At 45.2% G+C, this 20,781-nt stretch overlaps 1 protein-coding gene and 1 pseudogene across 1 annotated transcript in view; one reads left to right on the forward strand and one right to left on the reverse strand.

Annotated features, from left to right (window-relative positions):
• The window catches only part of Sesn1 (sestrin 1), a 103,705-nt gene that overhangs the window by 40,175 nt on the left and 42,749 nt on the right, over positions 1-20,781 (reverse strand). The window lies entirely within an intron of this gene.
• Positions 18,947-20,294, forward strand: LOC131918732 (zinc finger protein 410-like; annotated as a pseudogene).

Below are 20,781 nucleotides of genomic sequence, written 5' to 3' on the forward strand. Positions count from 1 at the left end.
GTCCCCCTGATAGTGGACTTCCGGGCTCCAGAGCTGTGGAAGAACACCTGTCTTCACACCAGTCTAAAGTACTTGGTTACAGCAGCTTGAGCAATGCTACAATCGGACTTCCTTAGATTTCCTTCAAAAGCTTCTCTCTCTCTCTCTCTCTCTCTCTCTCTCTCTCTCTCTCTCTCTCTCACACACACACACACACACACACACACACACACACACTTTTTTATAACTTTCAGGTAAGATGAACTTGTAGACCTGGCAAAGAATACAGACTGGGCCATGGAAATAATGGAAATATTGTGTATAGACAAAGAACCCTTAGCATTCTATTTATATATGTAGTTACGTATTTTGGGATGTAAATGCATGTGTATGTTACACATGCATGTGTATGTTTGCCTGTGTGGGTGCACGTCTGTGGTCAGGAGTATGGAGCACTGAAGTTGACACCCATCTTTAGCATGCCCCCACTTGATTTGTTGATGCAGGGTCTCTTTCCAATTCAGCTAGTCTGGCTAGCCAGCTAGCCTGGATCTCATCCCTGCCTTTCCGAGTGCTGGGATTACAAAGTACAGCCAAGCCTGCCAGCTTTTAACAAACATTTTTTTTTAAAAGCTTCAAAACATGTGGTTATTTTTCTGTGTGTGTGTTGTGTGTCTGTGTAGCTCATACACTGAAAAATGAAAATCAAAACTAAAAAACCCCAAACAAACCAGTACTGGAATCACACAATGGTTTCTATAGAAACCTGAGAAGAGACACCCTTCAACTGAGTTTAAGAAGTGTACATTTGGCCTGGTGTGGTGATGCACACCTTTGATCCTAGCACTCAGGAGGCAGAGTCAGGTAAATCTCTGCAAGTTTGAGGCCAGCTTGATTTACATAGTGAATTCTAGACCAGCCAGAGCTACAAACTGAGACCCTGTCTCACAAACAGAACAAAACAAAAGTGTAAATCTGGAGTCTATTTAAAATGAACTAAATGCACTAACTTTAGATGCGGATTTAGATTCTGAAATTCTTAGTCATTAAAATGCCTACCCTGCAACAGAGCTTTAGTGCACGAAGACAGGACAGTAGCCTCTCCGCACAGTGGGATTATTTGTTATGTAATCTGCAATAGTAGAAGCAGTGACTGTGGGACCAATGCAGGAAGAGTGCGTCTCAGTGTTAGAAAGGATTTCAAAGACCTGGAACAGCTATGTCTCACCTAAGACTTCCACGGATGACCACGGACACAGCTACTCACTATGTATGTCTCACCTAAGACTCCCAGCCACGGATGACCACGGACGCAGCTGCTCACTATGTCTCACCTAAGACTCCCAGCCACGGATGACCACGGACACAGCAACACACTATGTCTCACCTAAGACTCCCAGCCACAGATGACCACGGACGCAGCTGCACACTATGTCTCACCTAAGACTTCCAGCCACAGATGACCACAGACACAGCTGGCAGAGTGGAAACCAGTTTAACACAGCAACTGGTCTCCAGATTTGATACATTTGATTCATGCTGATTACGTTACTCATAATCCTTGTGTTTTTGCTATGTTAAATCTCTGAGTGTGAGTTACTGCTTAAGATGCTGTTAATTTGCAAAATGTGACGCTTGCCCAAATGTACTACCTTCCCCAGTCCAGCAGGGCTTTCTACTGCTTTCCTTACTGAGACAGGAGACAAGTTATCTGCTGTGTAAGTTTGCATCTGTCCGAGTCTGTCTTCTATTACCATGATAAACGTCACAGCATAAGCACCCTGAGCAGGAAGAGTTCATTTGGCTTACATTTCCACATCACAATCCATCATCAAGGAAAGTCAGGGCAGGAGCTCAAACGAGAACCTTGGAGGCAGAAACTGAAGCAGACCACGGAGGAATGTGCATACTGCTTGCTCTCCAGAATCAGGTTCAGAACTTTCTTACACTTCCCAGTACCACAGGCTCAGGGGTGGTACTACCCAGTGAACTGGCCTGCCCACATCAGTCATTAGCCAATAATTTTATATACAGACTTGCCTGCAGGCCAGTTGGATGGAGGCATTTTCTCCATTGGATTCCCCGATAACTGACAACCCGAGTTTGTATCAAGTTGACAGAAACCGCAGCAGGACATCCGGCTAAACTGTGCTCTGTGGAGCCTCCTGCCCTCTTGGTGTGGTTCTGAGATGTACTCAGTCTGACAGATAATGTACGGATGGTCTTACCGTTAGGGTAATCAAGGGCTGGAGATGCAGCTCACCAGTACAAAGCTTGTCTAAGGTGCCCAACCCTCAAAACATTAAGCACCCCCTCACCCACAAGTGACAGGTAAAAATACAACAGGCTTTTAACAGGGCCACACCCTTTCCTAATGCTCAAGTCTTGAATTTATATGCTCATGACCTCGAATTTTCTAGTCTCCAGTCCTGCAATAACATGAGCAAGACAAGACCCCTAGCTCTGAGCCCTCAGAGCCTGACAAGAAAGCCATTGCTAGGACCTCGTCTCCCAAGAATCTGGCATAAGGAGAAGTATGACAAGAATAAGAAGAATGGATTCTGGGAAAAATATCAGACGAATTTTGTAGGGTTATCAATGCCCACAAAGGCATGACCAATGCGTTACGCCCAGAGCACTAACATTACGTGCACATCGCTATCACTCTTCTCTATGCACGCAGAGTATACTGGGGTAGGGCGAGGAGTTCTCCAGTATACCAGAAGTCAAGGCCTCTGAACTTCTTCGTGTCTCAAAAGGTTCTACTCCAACTGCTCAGAATATTTTCACCTGAAAATTTGAAATAGATAAGACAGAGGAAGAATAAAAATATTCAATTTTTTATTGACTGTATGAAAAACAAATCACAGAGGAAATAGTATATTTGAATCTTCGAGATGTTAAGTATTTGGAGGAACCAAAACAATTCACAATAATGAGCATGGCTCTACATAGGAACTATGGAACAAAAAGGAAATGTAGAGTTTCATGATGCACAGATTAATTTCACAGGGTGCCTTGTACAACGTTTTATAACAGCCTTGTGAGACAGAGTTCATTATTCCATATTACTCATGAAGAAACATGTCATACAAGAGATCACAGCAGAGGTACAAACCAAAGGCAGGTTTGTTCTGATTTGAGGCCCGGTGTTACCTTTCCAGTACCAGGTTTAAAATGGAGCTCCAGGGCCCAATCCTAGGGTCACACAATCAAGGTGACCACCATAAGCGTAATGAGAGGAAACACTAGGCAATGGGTAAGTGAAAGATGAACGCAGGGCTCAGAGAGGAAAGGTGCAGAGGAGAGAAGACGCTGGGTGAACTCAAGACCAGGAAGGAGATCATTTCAGCTCATCTGGGTACAGTGGAAACCAAGGTTAGTTGTAGGGGCTCAGAAAACCCACCAAAGGAATTAAATATGGCAGGTCACAATGACAAAGCAGTGACTGTCCAAAGGAGATTCATGCACATCTAAGAGAGAGCAGTGAATCTTACTGCCTTCCCCCTCTCCAGCTTCATCTCCATCCCACCAAATGTCAGCCCAGCCACGGACTGAAACTTTCCTAGATTTGTGGACAGCCTCTTCCCACTTGACTTCAAGGCTTTTCACTGAAATACTGTTCACTGCTCAACTTCAGCCTTAGTTAGAAGGCAATCTTGGGGACCTCACTCCCCGCTTTGTGGGTTAGTTAGATCCTTCTCAAGTTCACCTGCTGCAGCACTTGACTCTGAACAATTCAACTGTAGTCTGAGCTCCTTGAAACAAGGCTGGGCAGTGGGCCCTTCCCCAACACTGAATGCCTTAGCACGCGGTGCGGCGCCTGTACAATCAGAACATGGGTGTAGTAGCTAACTTTCCCTAAGGTTATATGGACAGGTGAGAAGACAGATAAATAAGCAAGCAAGTTAAAATAAAAAGGTAAGGAGGATTGCCTCAATCTCCATGAAGGATTTGCATACATGTTACATGTGGTGCATATAAACTCATTCAGATACACACAAACACATTAACAAAAAATGAATAAATTTAAAAAACTGATTACTAGTCAGAAGAAAATTTATTTCACCAAAATGTTTTCCTTCTTTTTACTTTAAAACTAAAATGAATACAGACAAACGTGGCATTGTTCAAGGCAGTTTTGACAGTTTATAAAGAAGGTTATTTTCACTGTAGCTACTCCCTTGCAGCTAAAATCCAGCTCTTTATGCCATGGCATTGCTATGCAGTCATCTTCCAAGCTTACGGCAGCGCAGTGAAGCAGGGGGCATCAGAACCTGCAGTGAGATCTGGGTCTAACCTCAGCACGTTGTTTTACCTCGGTGTGCCTTAGGTGTGTGTCATCTGTACACTGAGGTGGTGAACTTCATGGGGTGGTTCTAAGAACACACAGTGGGACAGTCTGCTAAAGACAAGCAGGTTCGTCTATGACAGAGCCAGTATTCTGGCGCCTTCATACTATCATGTTGCCATCTACACAAGGAAAATATAATTTATGATTAAGTTAAGGACAAGCACTTGTTTAATATTGCCTCTCATATTCCAGCTGTTTCCATGCAGCAATAAAATGACACTCAGATGGACTTCACTGTTAATCATTTATAAAGAAGCAGAAGCAAAGTAGAATGGCTCAGAGTATCAGCATTAGAACTCAGCAGCCCAGGTCCAAGGATGAACCCAATCTCTCCTTGCCTTTATGTCTCCACGCACACAATGGGGGATGACAATACAAAGAGAGGCACACGGTTACACAAACTACACAGTGACTCATTAGTGCTCAGTAAATACGGCCTCGGGGAAGACAAGCCTGTAACCCCAGTGTGGGACCCTGGGGGTCAGGACCCAGGTAGTCTAGCAAACTGGTAAAGTCCAAGCTCAGTTGAGAGACCCTGTCTCAAAACAGGGTAAAGAGTGGAGGAGTGACATCTGATGTCTAACTTGGACTTTCAGAAGGAAACACAAGGGTAAGCGCACATGTGCATACACATGGCCAAGACACACACACACACACACACACACACACACACAGAGAGAGAGGGAGGGGGAGGGAGGGAGGCAGAGAAACTCTTATACTAGGGTTTTCTATCACTGGCAGTCTAATGTCCTAAATAATACAGACAAAACTTCAAGTTCACTGTTTTTTTTTAGGGGGTGGTGGTGGCAGTGTTGAGGATCAAACCCCACACCTCATACATTCTAGGAAGCATTTTACCACCGAGCTCCACTCACTTTCTGAACAAGTTTCTTTTCTTTTTTTGCACCCAATTTGAACAGTCTTGGTTGTCGTGGTTCCAATGGGAATGATCCCCATAAACTTATATATTTGGAGATGTAGTCACTAGGGAATGAAACTGTTTGAGAAGGGTTAGGAGGTGTGGTTTTGTTGGAGGAAGTATGCCACTGGGTGGGGCTTGAGGTTTGAAAAGTCCATCCCAGACTCGTTCTCTCTCTTTCTCTCTCTGCCTGTTGCCTGAGTATCAGGATGTAAAGCTCTCACTTACTGCTAAGCACCATGCCTGCCTGCCCACTGCCATGCTTTCCACCATGATGATAATGAACTAACCCTCTGAAGCTGTAAACAAGCCCCAAATTAAGTGTTTCCTTTTATATGGGTTGCCTTGGTCATGGTGTCCCTTCACAACCAAGACACTGGTCTTTTCCTGTTTCCTTTCTTCTCACTCTTACTGCAGATGTACATATTCCTGTCACTAGCCTTCCATTTGGCTTGTTTCCATGGTGTTAGGGAGAAAAGGGGCAAGCAAATTCACTTGGTGATGTATCACTGTCACTGCATTCCTAACCTAGCTTTTACACTCTCCCACTCACAAATCCATTCTGCTCCTTTTGTCATTTGGTTAGTCTCACTGTGCAATCCAGGCTGCACTCACTTGCTACTCCCCACACCCCACATCTCTACTTTCCAATTACTGAATTTCTAGGCACATGCCACTGTGCCTGGCTCCATGATGCACATTATCCTAGAAGTTCAACTCTGAAAATGAACTGCCTCAAAACTACAATTTTTTTCCTTCACTCAATTTTTTACTATTCACTCAACATATTTCTGTTAAGTGTTCATGTATTAGGGATGATTAGATGATGAAGGCATGAGAAACTCCCTTTTGAGTTGTTGGTGAAGGGAGCCCAAGAGAGTACCCAAAGAATATAGACAATTGCTATTTCCTTTGGTTGCCTCCCAGAAGCTGAAGGTAAGTTCCTACTGCTGATGATACTGTGTACTTTGGACATAAAACTTGAAGAACTTGAGCTGGATCTGACCTGGCAGCCTCCTCCCTGTGGACTAGCTCTCATAGTACCAGAAAGCAATATACAAGCCACCAAGGGAGGGAAGCAACCAACATTCCTACTCAGTTGTGATGTCTGTGATCTATAAGAGTAGCATGGCAAGAAATCACTCAAGATACAATAGTGGCTCTTGTGTCTTAGTGTAACCAACAACTGTCTAATTAGACGTAAGGCCTTCTTAATGGAAGAAAACAGTGCCTGATGCTGTAAACTTAGCCAACCATCTGTGACTTGTGAGGTCATGGATCTTGGAGGAGAACATACTACTGCTACTTTTCTAAGTCAGTAAAATTCCTAACCACATTCTAAATACTTACCCTTATACTCACAGAGAGGTACAGCCCTTACCCCTCATCAAAGAAGTTTCTTTTTTACAGCAGATGGAGACCATGAGAGAAGCCAGGAGTCACAATGCAGAGAACAGCTGACTATGAAATGCCCAGCCCAGTTGATAAATCTACAACACAAGCCTTACACCTAAGGCTCAGGGAGCATTGGGGAAGAGGAGGCAGAGAGATTCTGAGAACCAGAGGACCAAGAAGTCTGCAGCAAGATTGTGTCTTCTAGCTGGGCTCTGGTGGTGCATTTTTTTTTTTTTTTCCGAGACAGGATTTCTCTGTGTAGCTTTGGAGCCTGTCCTGGAACTCACTCTGTAGCCCAGCTGGCCTCGAACTCACAGAGATCTGCCTGCCTCTGCCTCCCGAGTGCTGGGATTAAAGGCGTGCGCCAGAGCTACACAGAGAAACCCTGTCTCAAAAAACAAAACCAAGTACACAAAAAAGATTGTGTCTTCTAGATATTACAGGGAAGTTGAATCCATAAAATCTGAACAATATGGCTGCTTAAACAAGATCTGAAAAAGTACAGCATCAGTTGACATGCCAAAGTGTATGTGGTTAATCTCATATGGCTCTATACTTAGATGAAGAGCTACAGACAATTAAGGGCTGCTGAGAGAGCAATAATTAGTCTTCCCCAAGATGAGACCCCTAAATGGTTATCCAATAACAATAGCCCTAAAAACCTACATGCAAGCAATGCTAACACGACTCAGCAGGTTGCATTTAGCTATTTACTTGTGCATTTATATGTAACAATAATAACTAATGAAAAAGAGGCCATAGATGTGAAAGGAGTGGAGTGTGTTGTAGAATATTAGTTGAAGATGTGTTACATTTGTTTGTGCTCTGGAACATTTGTTTTAATGATGCAAAGATGTGTTGCAATCTTTTATGTTGCATCTGTTAACTCTGTGAAGCTGTGTTACTTTGCCTGTCTAAAACACCTGATGGTTTGTCTAATAAAGAGCTGAACAGGCCAATACAAGGCAGGAGAAAGGATAGGCAGGGCTGGCAGGCAGAGAGAATAAATAGAAGGAGAAATCTCGGAAGAAATGATCTAGGAGTGAGAGAAGGAGGAGGACTCCAGGGGCCAGCCACCTACACAGCTACACATGGAATAAGAAGGAAAGAAAAGATAGACAGAAATTGAGATAGGCAAAAGCCAAGAGGTAAAAGATAAATGGGATATTTAACTTTCTTAACTTTTAAGTTAGGAAAAGATGGCTAGAAACAAGCCAAGCTAAGGCTGGGCATTTATAAGTAAGAATAAGACTCTGTGTGTGATTTATTTAGGAGTTGGGTGGCGGGCCCTCAAAAGAGCAAAGAGCCAAAAGATAAAGAGTAAAAAACAACCAACAACAGGGCAGGTCATGGGAGGAATTGGAAGGAGGAGAGGGAGGTAAATATGATATATTTTAATTAAATCAAAAAACAATAATTTAAAAAGACACCCTGACTCCAGAGTACCACAGCAGGCATTCCTTTAAGTGCAGACTGGGTTTTGTTGTGTTGATTTGTTCTCTACACATCTGTAGTCCAGAATTTTCCTATGGGATCAAAATGAGGGGCTGCACATCCAGAACGGAAGAAAGCCTGCCGTTTGAGTGGAAGAAGAGCCTTAGCACTCAGTTGGGTACGGGGGACCTCTGTGGACACAGGCAGAGCTGTGACTCCAGAGCAAGGGAGCACACACTGTCTCCACTGGACTTTCCAGGGGCCTCTCCCCCTTCACACCATGAGTCTTAGTTAGGGTTTTATTGTTGTGAGGAGACACCATGACCACAGCAACTCTTATAAAGGACACATTTAATTGGGGTGGCTCAATTACAATTTCAGAGGTTCAGACCATTATCAACATGGCTGACGGTCCTTACATCTTGACTCAGAGGTGACAGGGAGTTGACTGATTGTCACACTGAGGGAAGCTTGAGCAAAAGGACCTCAAAGCCCGCCCCCACAGTGACAAGCTTCTTCCTAACAGTGCTGCTCCCTTTGGGGGCCATTTTCTTTCAAACCACCCCACCATACCACACATGAGCATCAGCAGAGGAGCTTACTGCTAAGCACCAGATCCTCTAGCACAACAACTGCCATTGCCACTGCCGGACCTTCCCAGCATTGCTGAAGTCCAGGTCTTCAGAAGCTCCCCAGTTGCCCACTACTCCTTCCCAATTCCAGGCCTCACACAAGATTTCAACCCACCCCCAGCACTCACTGGAGATTCTGCAGAATGGGAAGAAAGGGAACCTTATTGGAGTTACAGGGGTGAGGGGGGGAGTAGATATGATCAAAATGTACTGTACACATGTATGAGAGTCTCAAAGAATAAGTAAAAACCTATTTCAGAAGCTTAGTTATCTCCCACGCCCCCCCCCCCAGGCATTGCTAGACTGCTGAGTGACTGCTGTGCAAGCCTGAGGACCTGAGTTCAAATCCTCAGCACCCAAAGAGAGCATCCAGGTACAGATTCCTACCTAGTGCTGGGGAGCGGGGAGACAGGAGAATTTCCAGGGCTTGCTGGCTACCAGCCCAGCTCCAGGACAGTGAGAGAGCCCATCCTGAGGGAATGGAGCAGAAGGGACAGGGCAGGACACCTGATGTCCTCCTCCGGCTTGTGTGTGTGTGCACCCCAGCATACGCCACACCCTCACCCCTGCACCTACACACACAAAAGGGAAAGAAACGGCTGAGACAGACTCCACGCGGCAGTTTTTTGCTATCAGCTCTGTACTTTGGCAACTTCATGCAGTTAAGGTCATTTTCAGTTGCTTTAGGTTGGCTTCCGTTTTGTAGAGTGAGGAAATCAGTTCAGCGGGAGAAGGAACACATACACTTGAACTTCAGACTGTATCTCTGTGTGTCGTCTAGGATGAGATAGTGCTGCATCAGACTGCGGCTCCACAGGGGGTGCGGCCCCACAGGGAGTGTAGCCCCACAGGGGGTGTGGCCCCCACAGGGGTGTGGCCCCACAGGGGGTGGGCACCAGCTGCCATACAGGGTTTTGGTTTGTGGTATCTTAGGTTTGGGGAAAAGTGAATGTCTGAACTAGTCTGGCTGTGACAAGCGATGACATTATGCATTTCCCCTGAGGTTGTGGTTGTAACTCTTCACAAGAAGCCCATGGGAACTTTCGAGTAACTCGCTGAGGATGAGTACCTGGGGGAAGGGTTACCACAGTGCAGCTGAGTGGTGGTCACTGTTGTTCCTTTCAGCCTTTCTGTCATTATTGTCCGTTCACTTACAGTTCTCTAACTTAATAAAAATGCTCTTAAGATAATTATTATGAAATAAGAACCACAAATCCAGAAAAGAGGCACAGTGCCCGTCCCTGTTAACAACAGGCTTGGAGATGCTGAGGGTTTCTTTGGCCTTGGTTCAGCACCTGAGTCAAAAAAACCTACTGACTTTTCTTTGCCTTTTCCCCACAGCGCCCCCTCCCCATAACACTCCCCACAACGTAATTCCACTTGTACTCCTCATACAATAGAAGAAGTGCAGGAAACACTCTGTCTTAGCCAGGGTTCTATGGCTGTGAAGAGACACCACAGCCAATGCAGCTCTTATGAAAGAAACTATTTAACTGGGGCTGGCTTACAGTTTCAGAGTTCAGTCCATTGTCATCATGGCGGGAAGCATGGCAGCATGCAGGCGGACATGGTGCTGGGGAAGGAGGTGAGAGTTCTCCATCCTGATCCACAGGCAGAGAGAGAGAGAGAGAGAGAGAGAGAGAGAGAGAGAGAGAGAGAGAGAGAGAGAGAGAGAGAGAGACTGACTCTGGCCTTGGCAGGGGCTTTTGAAATCTCAAAACCTACCCCCAGGGGCACACTTCCTCCAACAAGACCATGCCTCCTAATCCTCTCAAGTAGTGCCACTCCCTGGTGACAAGCATTGAAATCTAGGAGCCTATGAAGGCCCTTCTCACATTCTAAGCCCTAACACAAACCCCAATCTTTCTCTCCTTGATGAGCTGGAGTCCAGAAAACAGTTCACTTCATTTAGGAGTCATGCACCTTATGACTACGACACACAATATTGCTTTACTTTTTTTTTTACTTAAAGAGTACTTTTTCCAACCAAAATTTTAGCTCAAATGTTGTCCAGTCAGGTTCTAAAAACAAAACAAAACAAAAATCCACTCAGCCTCCCCCCGAAGCCTTTCACATTGGATTTACGCAGGGCATACACAACACGGTCTGCACAGAAAATACCATCAGGCTCTAAACCCCTAACCCTCCACTGTTAGCATCTCTGCACAGGAACGACAACCTTAACTCACAGGGTGTCTCTGAAGACTCCATGATGTTAAAAATCCCTTCGGATTAAACAGTGCATCTACATCCAGTTAATATCTGATCTAATCATAGAATTTCAGAGCTTAGTCATTAAATAAACTGGTTGAAACTAGCAGTTTGGAGCATCTACAGATGACGATATTGAGAAACAGGTTAAATGCATAAATGTAACATCGATATATTGACTATATAGTTGGGTGGATTTGGATAACCATGTACAGAATCAGAGCTAATATCAGAATTGACTAGAATTAAACAACCACTTTTAAAAAAATATCATTTCTGAATTGCTATTATTTAAAAACAATGGAAACACACACACACACACACACACACACGCACACACACGCGCACACACACACACACACACACACACACACACATTCATTACCCAAATACTCCCTCAGAAATCAAGGGTAAAATGGTATATAGTTATTTTTCCTTTACATAGTCAGTTGAGGCTCAAGAAAGCCTATAGTTCATAAGCAGATTAATTTTGTATCTCCTGTTAAAAAAACAAGCGTCTTGTAAAGAGAGATTCAGTGCTATGGTCTGGCCATGGCTTAGCTTCCAAAGGTTAACTGCTGGGAGACTGGTCCCCAGTGTGACAGCTGGAACCTCTAAGGGGCCCGACTTAATAGAAGTGGTTAGGTCCTGGGGCTCCACCTCCAGGAGTGGATTCAAACTGTTTTGTACAAGTGAACCAGGTCTCCTCTGACTGTTAGTTAACAGGGAGAGGATTGTTAAAGAGGGAGCTGGCCTCTCCTGTTAATTGAACCCATGCCTTGGCAGGTCTGTGTCTGCTGGTCTCTGCCTACTTCTCAGCCAGGACATGGCCAGCATCCTGCTTAGATTCTCCAGTCACCAGACTGGTGAGCTAAATAAATTTGTTTAGTGATGTTGGGAAGTGTTAGAGATATACACCTGCCCTTAAATAAACCACTCCATATTAGTAATCCAGTCTCATGTATTTTGTTTGAGCAACGCAAAATGGATTAAGACAGCCAGTAAGCTACAGGTGGACTGAAATGAGAGGCGAACTTGTAATACCAACATGTACACACAGCTCATCTTGAGAACTGGGTACTGCACTGGAAACGACAAACCACTGTTTAGTAAGTTCCAGGCTCCTGTTTTGTCAGGTCTCACTGGGACAGACGACCTTGTTTTAGCTTTAGCTAGAGTCATTGGCTTTGTTGGGAAACAAAGAGCTGGGTGTGACCATGCCTTCAATCCCAGCAGGAGGCAGAGGCAGGCCAGCCTGGTCCACAGAGTGAGTTCCAGGATCTCCTGGGCTACAGGAGAAGCTGTCTCAAAAACCTCCAAAACCAAAACCAAAACAAAGCAACAACAAGAAAAGCACAAAGAGATGTTTACTCAGTGGGAAAAGGAGGAACTCAGTCCTCAAGGAATAAAGCAGCATTGATTCTCATTTCATATTCACCAAGGGCAAACACGTCCTTGAGTAGGACACAGGACGCAATTATATCAAAAATATCTTAAGCACTACATTAGAAAACTTTGATAAGCAAGAGAGCAAATGTTTGCCTATGTTTAATGTCTGAGCAATGTGTCTACCTTAGGCGTAAACTCCTAAGAGTGGGGTCAGAGCAGAAAAACAACAGGATCAATACTGCAGAGCAAAGAGGGGTCCACAGGGGGTGGGGGGCAGCGCAACCAAGACAAAAGCTGCCTACTTTACACGTGTGTACAGACGTGTAAAGCAGGCTCAGAAAGCTGTGAAGTCTCGGTAGCTCAAGACTAAGTACATGTTCCAACACGCCAGAGAGCTGAAGACTCTCCTTCAGTTTGGCAGAAAGTCATATTAATGTCCAAGTGCCACCACTATATTTATTATTTTCAGTTCAAAATTTAGCTTAATATAAAGTAGCTGAAGGGAAGAAGTTGAAATTGGGGGATCACAGAGCTGCCTCACGACTTTTTTTTTTTTTTTTTTGTTTTTTGTTTTTCGAGACAGGGTTTCTCTGTGTAGCTTTGTGCCTTTCCTGGAACTCACTTGGTAGCCCAGGCTGGCCTCGAACTCACAGAGATCCGCCTGGCTCTGCCTCCCGAGTGCTGGGATTAAAGGCATGTGCCACCACCGCCGGGCTTGCCTCATGACTTCTTGGTGAGTGAGGCCAGGAAATATTGAGCTTTGCCCTAATAAGCACAGCTAATGCATGTCAAGGGGTCACCGTCCTATAACTAGTGTTAAAAATCCTAACTAATCAAATGATACAAAGATGACTTACATTTGCAGATGTCAAGCTTGCCGACCCCAAAACAAATATTTTCACGAATGAACAAAGTTTCAATTAGGAGGTTTTGTTGTTTTGATTTTTGACACTCATTCACTTTTTTCAAAAACCTTGAGTTTTCTTTCATCTTAACTGGAGTTTTGCTCCTGCAGAAGACGAGTTAGTCCTGTGAATGACTGTGTCCTTCAATCTGAAAAGGAAGTAGGTTTGAAAGCACCGCTGAGGAAGGGCTGTGGCGGGGCATCTCACGTGCGCGTGAACGGGCGGCCATGCCAGAACCCGGATGACTGAGTTCACTTAAGAACCGAGCCTGGGAAAGCAGCTAAGCAGAAACACATGGCCTATTGATACAAGCATTATCTGTAGAGCAAGAAAACTCCAGTTCAGGAATTAGAGATTCTGGAACTGCTGGTCTTCAAATGAAAATTATTTATTCCCTTTCTTTCACCAAAGAATTTAGCTTGTTATGTTTCAACCTTTTTTTTTTTTTTTAAGTTCATGAATAAAAGTATGAGGGTAAGGGTTGGGGAGGAAGAGGTAGAGACAGGACGAAAAGCTTTTATGTAACATTCGAGCTTTTGATCTCTCTGTCAACTTAGTTATTAAGCATAGGGAAATGGTTCTGAATCGATCATTTTAGTTTACCACTGTTACTTTTTAGGTAAACATCCAAGGCCTCTTCAGCAACTCCAGCAAATCACATCAGGTGTTCTGCTATGGTGATTAAACTAAAGCAGGAGTCGCTGATATCGCTTCCTCAATTGTATTTTTAACACCTTGAGAACAAATGCGTCGTTAGCTTCTATGTGGCAAACACATTTTTAAACAGTGTATTCTCAGTTTGCAGAGTATGAATCATTGTCAACTGAAGGCACATAGTTCTTTGCTACTTCTCCTCTACACGATCGCAGTTAATCTGCTAAACCCATTTATACAAAGACTTGTGCTATGAACTCTTAAGCCAAAGGAAGGATTCTGAAGCAATGAAGGGCAGAAGTTTCCAGAACAATGTTAAAATTCCTGAGGTTGTGGGAATGATAGGGTCCACCTTCAACACGTGAATGATTTCAAATGTTTTACTAAGTGTGCAGAATCTAAGAATATATATATTAGTGCAGAATTGATTACTTAAATCAGACTCCTGGAGTTAAACTATATCATAATTCCTTAAATATTAAACTTCTTTAAGATTATCCTAAGATAGCACTGAGAAATGACTTTTCAAATAACAGTAAGAAAAATTTCAGATATAATTAACGAACGCAGTAGCTAATTTTCCAAGCACATTACGTCCTATACTCAAAAGCATAAGCAAGCCTTTTGGAATCCAGCAACTGTATGGATTTAGAATACAGATGGATATTTAAGTGCTTCTAGTTTTGTGCTAAGTACCAGTGAAAATGAGGATTTCTGATACCTAAGCTACGTGTTATTAAACACACAGACAGCAACTGGGAAGCCTGGAAGGTCAGGCAGCGGCAAACATTTGCCTCGTCTGTCTGCCTGCCACAGACGGCTGAGATAACATAGCGATGAAAAGTTATGTCCACTGGAACTTGGGTGCGGTGGCGCACACTTTTAATCTCAGCACTCGGGAGGCAGAGGCAGGCGGATCTCTGTGAGTTTGAGGCCAGCCTGGTCTACACGGTGAGTACCAGGACAGCCAGGCCTACATAGTGAGACCCTGTAAAAGCTTGCCTTCTCTATCCAAAGGGCTAGGTAGGGAATAGCCTAGCAAGACAGAGCATTTTTAGACACAAGTCACTCTCCCAAGGTCAAATGCCTTCCCCGCCACCACATTAACAAAACAGCTGTGCCCTACCCACACCCAAACCAGCAAAGGCTAAGTGGGGATGTAAACTTCCACTCCTACTCAGAAGTAACAAGCGCTCCCAACCCCAGCCAGGGGCTAGATTTTCATTCTCGTAGGGCCATGGCACTCGTCATCCCCACTGTCAGTAGTGGAGAAGACCACACAGGAAGCTGGCCTTCCAAGTGCACCCAGAAGCAGTGACCATCCGTCCCACTCCTGTCTGAGCGCCGGTGACAGAAAGAGCCAGGCAGAGTTAAGACTTTTGACCATGGTGATGAGGCCACCCCTACCCTGTGACATCTTGGGAATAGTAAAAAGCATGCTGGTGTCTTCTAGACAAGGAGGCATCACCGAGCCCATCAGAGAGCTGAAACTTGCACCCTTGTCCAGAGTAAACAAGAGTTCCCCCAACACACACAGGCCAAACCGGAAACCAGAACTTCTGCTGCCTTTTCTTGCAAAAACAAGGTAATAGCCTCTTCTCCTGCTGGAGAGGTGTCAGAATAATAGCCAACTACAACAAAATACTTATATCAGATCCAGAGTTTCCCACATTAACATCAAACAGGTACAACATCAACAGAAAATTACAATATGAATTTCAAATACAGATGCATTCAGATATTAGAATACTGAAATTATTATAAGTATTTCTAGCTTTGTATTAAGTGCCACTGAAAAACTGGGGGGGGGGGATTCTGCTGCCTAAGATATACATTATATGCCAGTGGGCACACAATACAGATGTGGTCTGCTGCATAAGATATATTTTATATGACAGTGGGCACACAATACAGATGTTGTCTGATGCATAAGATATATTTTATATGCCAGTGGACACACAATACAGGTGCTGTCTGCTGCATAAGATATATTTTATATGGCAGTGGACACACAATATAGATGTTGGAAGTATTTTAAAGCAGCCATCAGGAAAATACGCTAGGAAGTACATTCAAAGACTTGGAAGAAATAAAGCCCAGAAGAGACACAGACTATGTAAATGGACACACTCAACAACAGATCGAGGTGGTCAGTGGACTGGGAGATAAATCAGCAGAACTTTCTAGCAACAGAAAGAAAGCAACAACAAAACAAAACCAATGGGCAACACCCCAGGCACCCACAACACCATCACAAAATCTAACATTCCTGTCATCAGAATTCCAGAAGATGCCAGGGTTGAGAACACCTGAAGTGATGGCTGAACACGTCCCAAATAGAGCAAAGACAGTCCCAATTTAAATCTAAGGTGAACTCTAAACTGTTAGACTAAATCCGACACAAAGATGTGCTAGTCACTTTTGGAAAAACATCTTAAAAGCGGTGAAGGAAATGACACCTTATCACTCAGAGGCACCAGCGCATAAGTCTAGAGGTTGGAAGGAAGTTGTTCAGCTCTCAAGTGCTGAAGAAAATAATTTTGTTAACCCATGAGTCTATATCCCGTGAAAATATCCTTCAAGGATAATAAAACAAACATTCTCAGGTTACGGGTGAACAAGAATGAAACACAAATCCTTCCCAGCAGACCTACTTAAAGAGAATGACTACATGACAGGTTTAGGTTTTTGTTTTTTGAGACAGGATCTCTGTGTAGCCTTAGCTGTCCTGGAACTCGCTCTGTAGACCAGGCTGACCTCGAACTCACAGATCACCTGCCTCTGCCTCCTGAGGCCAGGGGATGCCACCTGTACCTGGTGTCTAAATGACACTGTTAAATGAAAGGAAGCCCGAAGGGGTGAGCTCTGAGCACGAGGAACGAGACACGAACACAGCAAGCAAAGATGCTTCTCGACCGGCACGCCTTCCTCCCGTTCCGTGTCCTCGATCATGTTGAGAAACTGACTAGAACGAGCTGCTGTCACTGTCTGTGTGACACTGACAGGATACAGAGGTGATATTTCAAATGACCCCGAGAGCGGGCAAAGGACGTGACGGAGGTCAAGTGCCTCAGCCCTGAACAACCTTAAAGGCACTAAAGCCATGGCACTTTGTCCTATCAGAGCAAACGAAACTTGAAACACGTAACAGACAACAGGGAAAGGGAACATGGATTCTTCTGGCAGCTAGTAACTGCACTTATAAATATTGTTGTGGGTAAAATAGGAAGTATTGAGAGAAATTGTAAAAACACACAAACTGAACAAAAATGGAAACACAGCGACATCTGTGTGGCGCGGTGAGAGCAGAAGGGAACTCACAGCTACATGCACATGCCAGATAAAAGAAAATGTAAGACCGGGCTGTGGTGGTGCACGCCTTTAATCTCAGCACTTGAGAGGCAGAGCCAGGCGGATCTCTGTGAGTTCGAGGCCAGCCTGGTCTACCAAGTGAGTTCCAGGAAAGGCGCAAAGCTACACAGAGAAACCCTGTCTCGAAAAACCAAAAAAAAAAAAAAAAAAAAAAAAGAAAGAAAGAAAATGTAAGAAAAAAATCCCAAGTTCTACTCCACAAGCCTCAAGAAAAAGCAATGTGGACCAAGGCGCAAGACGAAGAAAAAAAACCATGATCAATCAGAGTCAGAAACAGAAACAAGAGAAAAAGCAGTAAAATCAAGTGCTGGGTCTTCAAAAGGAAACAAAAGTGTATGAGTCTGTGCAATGTCACGAAGTCTGAAAAGAAGACAAGCTGGGTCAATTCCCACCCAGACTCAGGTAACAGCGCCCCCTGGGGACCATGCCTTAAACATACGCAGTAGCAGTTTGTGGTTTCCAGCCAATAGGAGCCATCTGCCATTGAGTGGGGAGCAGGTACAGCCAGCCCCTCCCAAAAGCCTTCATCCCAAACATCCCCTCTTAGAATTAGGTGGGGAAGTGCAGTTTGGGTCTGTGGGGAAGGCTGTACTTGAATCTGACAGGTCTCTTGGGAGGATCTTAGAGGGCCTCGAGGCTGGGTCAGAAATGAAACATATGCAACTCCCAGCGGGTCCCTGGGTCCTTGCTGCCTCAGACCAAAAAGAACGGGGAGCAACATAAGCTGATGCCTGATAGCTGAGGGGGAGCCGGTGGCTCTCAGGGTAAAGGGCCTGATCCTTGCTCCTCCTGTGACCCCAGTGAAGTCTGCAGCAGGCGAGCTGTGGCTCTGTCACCTTCCTTTTTGGTGCCTCCATATCAGCGTCTTTAGAAACAGACAACCGGAAACAGTTCATCTGCTCCTCCACTGCTGTGACAGAGCAGCTTGGGAGGAAAGGGTTTATTTGGCTGACACTTGCCTCTCACGCTCCACCACTGAGGGAAGTCAGGGCAGGAACCTGGAGGCAGGAACTCAAGCAGAGGCCACAGAGGAGCGTGGCTTACTGACTAGTTCTCAGGCTCACACTCAGCTACTTTTCTTATACTTCCCAGGACCACCTGGCTAGGGTAAGCACCACCCACAGTGGGCTGGGCCCTCCTCCCACACCAACCATTAACCAAGAAAATGCCCCAGAGACACGCTCACAGTCCAGTCTGATGGAGACACTTCCTAAATTGAGGTGCCCTGTTCTCAGGTGACTCTAGTTAGTGTCCAGTTGACAAAAACCAACCAGCACAAGGTCAATGACTATTAAGGAAATCAAAGTTGTGATTGTTTTTTTTAATTCTTTCGTAAGAACTCTTCAAGTCCAGATGGGTTCACTGTAATTTTATTAAAGAGGAATGAACATCAATCTTATATAATCCTTAAAAAAATAAAAAGAGGTAATATTTCCCAATTCATTTTTTAAAGTTAAGCCACCAAAGGTGGGGAGGGGCAGGAAAACGTCCCTTATGAATATGGTAGGTGTGGACGGAATTCAGGACTGACAGAGCCAGCTGCCCTGGACTGGGAGTTAAACTGATTAGCAACTCAGTTCAACATCTTACAGGAAAAGCATGTTTATTGAAAGGCTATGAATGTAACAGGAAGGTGTCATCGACTCTGAATTGGATTTGAACCTGTCCCTGGAACAACTACAGGATTTCGGAAGCAGAATGGATGTTATCAGATGAGTGAGATTCCAAGCCAGAGCTCTTGGTTCAGTTGGTTCAGAATACCTTCACACACCTGGGACAAGGGCTAGTGGAATCGGAAACTAAAGACATGACTTGCTTATCCCTCCTTCCAGTGACCGAGGCTTCAGAATTAGGTTACTAATTCCTCCAAGGAGGTCCTGTCTTCAGCTGTTTGGAGGATCCCTCAGATGAATGTGGCCCAGACAGAGAAGAGACAAAGGCTCGGAGTGTGCGTAAGTCCCCAGGGGTCTTGTCCACTCCAGTCGCCTTCCTTGTTGAAGGATCTACAGCCAAGTGACAGCACTTCTTTGACTCTTAACCTAGCAAGGGCAGGTCTGGGTTTGGAGGAGCACTTCATGTTTGGCCAGGATGAGCCAGAGGAGTCAGAAATGACTTCCTCTTTGGTGGGAGCAGAGAGTAGTATTCCATGGTTCCTCTGGGCTCAGGAATTGGCCCCGTGGAAGTTTAATTGCTGCTACTCATGCGTAACTGGCCAACAAGGTAAAACCCAGCAGCAATGGTCCGCCCTGGCTCTGCTAAGGGGCAGCCCACAGACCGTGGGCCCCTTCCCTGAGTGGAATAGAAGCTCAAGTGAAGGCTGGAAAACACAGTCACTACAAGTAGCACCCAGAAATAAGCACTCCTTTATCTGCCCTGCAGAAGCTGTGGGTGAAGCTTCTACGCGCTGCAGAGGCTGACGGTGCACACGAGGACACACACGGGGAGAAATCCCGATGTGCTGTGTGTGCATGTGGTAAGCAGTTCACCACAGCTGCAAACCTGAAGAACCACCATCACATCCGCACGGGCGAGAAGCCTTTCCTCTGTGAGGCCCAGGGATGCGGCCAAGCCTTTGCTAAGCAGTCCAGCCCCTGAAAACATCTGGTAGTTCACTCAGGAGAGAACCCTCGTCAGTGCCAAGTCTGCGGAAGACCTTCTCTCAGGGTGGGGGCAGGAATGTGCATTTGAAAGTCTCCCTTGTGCTGGGGACAGCTGGGCGTCTAGAACAGAACCGACTGCTGAGCCATAATGGACAGTAGTTTGCTTGAAGAAGCTTCAGTACTCAGTAAAAACTTGGTGTCTCCAACTTCACAGTCAGCTTTGGTGGGGGTCCTTGAGTCTCCCAAATACCCTTTCCATCCTGGGCATTGACAATGATGTGTTCACTGAAAGAGCCCCACGGCTCCCGTCTAAGTGCCTGATGGGACATGTCAGGTGCCCACACAGATGGCAAGGCAAGCCTACACAGTCTCTGTCTTCAATGCGAGAAACTTACAGACGTTACTAAACTAGGAGATTTATCTGAAAGACAGTGTGCTGACTCCTGGTGAAGCAGTTCCACCCGACCCCAGAGTGAATGATGGGAAGAGATTCACAAGGCTCACATCCTGCCAGAACTAAAATGAATCTTCCAAGGACAAAGACCTCGCCCTGCCTCTGTTCACCTTCCCTGGCACAGAAGAGGGCGTCTGAGGGCTTCTCTTCAGCCTCCCTCTGATCCAGACAGCGAGGCGGTGACTGTGGGCTGGATACTGTAGTGGCCTCTCTTCACACTGTAAAGTGTGGGGCCAGACTTCTCCAAAAGCCAGCTTAATCAGGAGCTAGTGAAGGTTTTCACTGTGACTGTTCAGGTCTTTTTTTTGGGGTGGGGAAGAGTTTTCATCCTTGACCCAGCTGACTTTCCATATGGTTAAACAATGTCTTGCTTCCAACCACAGCACCTCACCAGGAAGCTGAGATTTCAAGATGCCTTGTTGCTTTGAAGAAGGGAGTATGCCAATTATGTTGTGGCGTTGGCTCTTTAGCAACCCGACCGAG

Source organism: Peromyscus eremicus, chromosome 8b (genome assembly GCF_949786415.1).
Source record: "Peromyscus eremicus chromosome 8b, PerEre_H2_v1, whole genome shotgun sequence".
Taxonomy (NCBI): Eukaryota; Metazoa; Chordata; class Mammalia; order Rodentia; family Cricetidae; genus Peromyscus; species Peromyscus eremicus.